At 34.3% G+C, this 6,846-nt stretch overlaps 1 long non-coding RNA gene across 1 annotated transcript; it reads left to right on the forward strand.

Moving 5' to 3' along the window:
* Positions 1–665: 665 nt before the first annotated feature.
* LOC145430166 (uncharacterized) lies at positions 666–6,250 on the forward strand. Its single transcript, XR_013910609.1, has 5 exons — positions 666–914; positions 2,341–2,407; positions 2,556–2,616; positions 4,721–4,779; positions 5,963–6,250. It is a non-coding gene; the product is annotated as an uncharacterized LOC145430166 (long non-coding RNA).
* The last annotated feature ends 596 nt before the right edge of the window (positions 6,251–6,846 follow it).

The raw sequence follows: 6,846 nt of genomic DNA on the forward strand, positions 1-6,846 counted from the left end.
TAGATTTGGTCTTTCCAGTCCATTCAATTCATCTTTTTTTTTTGGGGGGGGGATTATGCAGTTAAATATTTGAATTTTCTGTTCAAAACTAACAAATAAAAAGTTAATTTCATAGCACATCTAGCATGGCATCATCTTAGGCTAAGAAAGACTGTGTGCAAGGCCTCAATGAAGCTGAGTTCACATGGTAGCAAAAAAACATGTATTATAACTTAATAAAGTGTTATTAAGGTCCCCGGCAAGCCTTTAAGGCCATAAAAAGGAAGGGGGTCAAAGAAGGTCAGCATTATGGTAAAGAAAACCCCCCAACAACAACAAACTATTTCACATTTGATTTGTGAGAAAAGAAAAGAAAAAAGGGTAGCCTGAAAGCACACACTAGATTCAAGTGTTGGTATACCCTCAATAAGCTAACTGTAGCTTCGTGGCCAATATTCATAACAATATTCGTACAAAGTTTTCTCACTTGGACTTCTAGCTAGCGTCCTAATGTAGCTCTATCTGACAAATATACAGCTACACTTGGCCAACATAATGTTTTGTTAACTTCTTTCATTTACGACAATGTTTTAAATATGCTTTTTTTAACGTGTCATGAGCTCAGCCGAAGAAAAAAAAAAAAGGAGGACATTTCTTTTATGTTCAGTATGATGCTAGCGCTAGCTAGATGGGGCTGTAGAGGAAGTGGAGCTTGGCTTACGTTGAGAGCAAAAGTGGGCAGAGCCGCTGAAGGATATCAGCTCAGGCAGAGGCAGAGAGGAGGACACACGCAGCAGAGGAGCAAAGCGTCGACGACGGAGTGGAGGAAGGGCTCAGCGATGCGGCTGAAAGACCCACCAAAACGGCGAAAATCGCGCAAAAATGCGGCACTGACCGAGGCAGATGACGGGGGATAGACACGGCCCGTGAAATTGGTAAGAACTTAAGAGTAATCATACATTAATAGCTGAAAAATACGAGCCAGGCGTGTAAAGCAATATGGTGGAAAGAACGACAGATAGGCGCAGTGTTGGTAAAAATGGCTATGGTGTGCTGTTAGCGAAGAAAAAAAGAAAAGGGTCTGCAGAGTTTAAATTGCATGCATTTGTTTTTTAGTTTGTGGATTTTGTATGTTTGTAAGGGCAGTTTTGAGTTAGCTTAGTTTAGATTTTTGAAAGTGTATTTGTTCGCGACCTGTTTGGAGTTATTTCAACCTACGCATTTAAAATTTGCTTTGTCCTTGAAAGGGCAAATGCCCTTGTCTGAATTTGTTCGACAAAACCAGCAAAAATAAGCAAAAGTTTCGTTTTAAAAATGTTGTATCGGGAGCTGATTGATATTAACGCAACAACCTCAAGTACATTTTTGCTTATTTTCACAGTATTCGGTTTTTGAGGTTTTTCATCGAGTTTTAGATGAAAAAAATATTTAAAAATCGATGATTTCTTACATTTTATTAACACAGACCGCTCAGATATAGTTTGTAGCAAGATGTAACAAAGTATTATATACTCATTGCTTATTAATTAAAAATACTTTACATAAATTGTGATAAGTTGCTAAAATGTCCAAAATATGACTATTAACTAAAATCCTTTTATTTTAGACACCATACATAAACAGTACATAACTTGATTGTGAAAATGTAGGTTCTGTACATTATAAAAGCCAAGATATACTTAGAAATACAAAATAGGGTGTTGGCTTTTAACCCTTTGAGGTACTGAAGGGAGAAGTCATTTAAATATTCTCATAAATTTTCTTCTTCAAGTCACTTTACATCTGTAAATCATGTAAAGAAAAAGTTATGCTAGAAAGCTTCACCAAAAGTATGTGAATTTAAGGAAATTCTAAATTCTGTAATAAAATTAAATAAAGACATAAAATCATGTTAATATCTCAGTCTCATGGATGAGGTTGTTGATTTCTAAACATATAAAGGGAAATGCAACACATAATAAAAGCAGATGATATTTAGTCTTTTATGGCATAATACATCTAACTTTGACTATATCGTTAAATCCAACGGATTAGTACCACCCTACACATAACAAAATGTCCTCCTTAAGGTATTCTCTAGTGGATGTTACTGTTTAAGACAAATATAGTCGTGTTTTGAGTCAACAAAGCACGCAAAGATAAAACAGTTTTACTAAGTAACAACTAAATATGTAAATACTTATTTAGGGTTTTTGTAATATGGTAATATGTTAATGAGGTCTTGGATAATCCTAAAATATTGCTTTAAAAAGGTATTAAAACAGATGGCTTGCTTATGACTGGCTTGTATGCCTATGTAAGTTCTGATTTTTTTTAATTGCGACTACTAGAATAATCAAAATAATGTTTTGTTTTTTGCAGGGATTCGGTGTGATGTTTCCCAAATGACGTCAAAGAAGAGCGGAGATTGCTTTGCCTTATCTAAATGGTATGTTTTATATTTGTACCAACCAGGGTATTTTGCGTAGTCTTACCATTCGTTAGTCTTTACTGTTGCATACCTGCAGCCAGTAGGGCGTGCTGTTGTCACAGTTCCTTTCTGAAAAAAGTTTTTTTTGTTTTTTGTTATTTCAAAGGGTTGACATTTAGCGAACGTGAATGGAAGAATTTGAGTGATCCGTACTGCAAGTAGACACTGTAAGTATCATTTTAAGGCAGTTTGAGTGTCTTTAGAAGAATTCTTATAAGCAGTTTGAGCTTTGAACTCTTAAAAAAAGTGCTGAATTATTTAAAAAAAAAATCACAATAACAATTAAAAAACAATAACCTTACTAATTTGATTTAAAAAAAAGCAACGTTGTAAAGTCCACATTTATGTTTTTGGCTTGTACATCAGAATCATTATTAGGAAGTACCGCTACGTCTACGCTTCTGAACAAACACAGTTCTGCCCCCTAGTGTATGATGTAACACATAAATTCCAAATGTATAGAAGTGGGCTCACTTACTATGGATGGCAACGTTACGCGGTTATTTCGAAATAATTTTCCCGCCACTTAGAATAAAGTGTACTGCAGACACGTAAGATCACTTCGCACATTTTTATAGCTTACAGCACATTAATATTTAAATTGCTTAATATTAAACTGCTATTGTGTTGTTTTAAGAGAACATCTCTATTTGCAACACGTTGATGATAATTTTACAATTGACTAGCTAACCTGTGACTAATCTTAAGGATTGTTCTTTTCATAACTCTTGTGTCAGATTTTAAACGATGACACCAATTGTAGTACATGGGCAAGAAATGCGTTTCGTGTGTGATCGTAAATTATACTTGAGACAATGTTTTTGTAACAGATGTGTAAACGACAGGCTGTGGAAACTTTAGCACATCATCATTAACGTTTCTGCTTTTAATGCTTTACCACTTAAGAACTTTTGTTGCATCTCATTTGCAGGTGTACTAAAACTTAAAGTGTTAAAAACTGCCATTCAACTCCTCTGGGGCAGAATTGTTAATCATTTATACCTAAAGTGTCACTGAACCTTTTCTTTTCCTCTGAACTTTAGTGTCTGGAAGCAGTTGACAAATTTTGCAAATGCTCCACATTCAATTACATCTTACATTTTAAAATGTTTGATAAATTGGGAAGCAAAATTCAACTTGAAAGTCACTAACTATAACATAAAAATGGTTATAGTCCCTGGATTATTGGAATGAACGGGTCTCGTAGAAGTACTTGGAGCCAAGAATGTGACCATTTTGAATTTTAGAAAATTTCTTGCACAGATGGGTAACAAGTATAAGTAACTAAGAATTTTCTCAAAATGGAAAAAAAAGATTATTTCCCATAAATGTTGCCAAACCAATTAAAGTGGCAACCACAATTTGTTCTCCGCACAGAAATTCAAGTCTTTCGGTGTCCTTTTCAGGTGTGATTTAAAAAAAAAAAAAAAGCATTCATTTATTAATCTCGTCTTCTAATCGTAAGAAGTAACTGTAAAAATCCTAAAATAAATCCACAGGTTAGATATACCCACACACAGAACATAAAGGAAACACTCTCCAGTGAGCAATACAAAGTATTTCATTTGATGGAATAAATTTGAAAAGAAAGAACTGCAATAGTTTTAACTTGCGAAGCTACTTGAGTTACACAGCACATAAATGTACCATACACCAACACCTGAGTGTCTCGACAGTGACTTATAAATTGCCAAGTATTTTTTTTATCTGCATTAGATAAATTATAAGTCTGCAAAACGACTAAGAAGATCCTGCCAGCTCTAATTGTCATTCAGTCCAGTACATCTACCATATAATATGTGCTTGTGTGTGTGTGTGTGTGTGTGTGTGTGTGTGTGTATATATATATATATATATATATATATATATATATATATATATATATATATATATATATATATATATATATATATATATATGATCTTTTAAAGCACAAAATACTGATTTTACATTAACAACAAAGGTTGAAGTCAGTATGAGTTTAAATATGACCATTTCTCCTCAACCTTTATGTTAAATAACATTATCTTTCAAGTCATTATTGCTATAAAAGTTGGTTTTGTTTTCTCAGAAATGCGTTCCTCACATTCAAATCATTCTCAACTGGAAACAACGAAAATGAGTGTTTGGAAGCTATCTTTGACAGTTAGAATTAGCATTTATAGATTAAAAGGTCCAAGCACTTAAAGCTCATTAAAGCCTGTAAAGCTGGAAATCTTTCTGTGAATATTTTAAATGGGTGTCATTCATTGTTCCTCATCTTTTCTATAGTGGAGACAGAAGACACTGCGGAGAAGATTTCAATTTGTGAAGAAAAAGAAGACAGCTCTGTAAGTTCCTTTTTTTTTTTTTTTTTTGACCTGATTGCGTTTGTCATGTGCTTTTTGATTGGCAAATTTAAGTTTCAACAGAATATTTACATTTAGATCCAGTTCAACTAGGTTTGCTTTAAGTAGAGTTTGTCCATGTTTTATGACTGACGTTCACTTTTAGTTCTAAGAGGCTAGCAAAAAACAGCTGTGAAAATGAATTAACAAAGGGGAAGTTTGGGACGATAAATTTCATTGTAGGATACACACAACAATTTCATGCGGCTACACGCAATTTTTGGGGATGTTGCCTGTATTGCCTCCTGTAGGCATTTAATAAAAAAGCCATATTTACCTATATACTTAATTTTGCCAAATCTTATAGATTTTCATTGTGCTGAAAACCTGATAGAACAAGACCAATACCAAACCACAGTTACTTGTTGCTGAATAGTGGACAACTGAAAATGACCATAGTTTGAACTGTTGCTTTAACAGTTATTGGATGCTAATGTGTTGTTCATCTGTTGCTCATGTAATTGGTTAGTCTGGTAATTGATGAAGTGGATCATATTTTTCATATAGTAATATTTGCTTACAGACCTGTGTTGTGTTGTTTTACTCCTAATTTGTGTGAACATCAAAGCTGTTGCGTGAATAGATTGCATACGTAACTGATTGATGTGACTTTAGGTGCAACTCTAGACTCATTTTACTCCTGGTGGTCAGTTGAGGAAATGCTTTTCGCAAATTGCTGGAAGACCTATTCAGCCCATATTTCATTGTGCTAATTACTTTAAAACCCACACAATTTTTTTTTTAAAGCACTACAAAAAAGTACCACAGCCATTAAAGCTTGGGACCAACACAACATTGTCTTGGGTTTCATTGTAAACGTATCAAGAGTTACAAAGTTCAGTTGCGAACCCTATCGAATTTAAATTCGCATTCAGTACATCGCTATGCCATTTTATTACAGTTCACTTACTATTTGTATCCTTTTTAATCAATTCCGCGTTCATAGGAACACTTAACTCTCAAAAAACAAAATACACCTGCACAGTGATCGCTAGCGCAGCTGAAAGCTAGCTACGTATGTTGCTTGACTGGCATAATTGTAATCTAGTTTAGGATACCTGGTTTTAACTGCTGGACATTGCACTGTGGGCTTACAATTCTTCCTTCTTTTTTTTATCCTATCAAGACCCCATTCAACTGGATATTGCTGAAGTGGAGACTACGTTGTTTAACGTGAAGATGGCAAGTTATTTGGCGGTTAGCCAAATTTTGACAAGATGAAACCTTTTTCTGATTGGACTTTGACATTTGGATTTTTATTTTTTTTTTATTTTTTACCTACAACATGGACTCTGGAACACCTTTGCTGGCTATGTAGTGGACTCGTTGAAAAGTTAACATTTGATTTTGGAAAGTCAGCCTTTTGTACATTTGATATTCAAATGTTGTTTTAAATAAAGTATGTGACCTCGTATATTTTTTCCTGGCTTTGTTTCATTAGCAGAGAAATATCAAGGGCACATTTGCAGAAAAAATTTGACAACGTTGAAGTACCTAAAGTCGGAAGTTCGTTTTTGTATTTGTGAATACATACAAAATATCACATTACTTTTCATTGGCTTTGTGTCAATAATTATCAAGGTATGGCCATAGAAATTGAGCTTCAGACTCGAGTTGGAATTTATCAAGTTGATTTATAAGATAAAAGAGAAAGGAGTGATTAAAATTCCCCTTTTTCCATTTAATTAGCCCCACTGGTGAAGCTTAACTAACCCTAAAACACCTGAAAATACACTTCACTTGAAAGCTTTCTGGTCAGAGCCCAAATGGTTTCCAAAGGCTCTCTAAAATGGCTACTGGTCGTCCTTCTTCCTGCCTGCGCAGGAAGTGATGTAATTGGTGCAAAATATATACTTTTACAGCCTCTCAGTATTGTTACCTTTTATCAAAGGGCAAGAAAGGTTTCACTTTGAGGCTTGTGTCCTGGGGCAGAAAATGTATGTAAGTTCATATAAACGAATTTTAAAAACATAATAAAAGGGGAGGGACTTAAACATCACCTGAGTGTGG

Source organism: Astatotilapia calliptera, chromosome 7, assembly GCF_964374335.1.
Source record: "Astatotilapia calliptera chromosome 7, fAstCal68.1, whole genome shotgun sequence".
Taxonomy (NCBI): Eukaryota; Metazoa; Chordata; class Actinopteri; order Cichliformes; family Cichlidae; genus Astatotilapia; species Astatotilapia calliptera.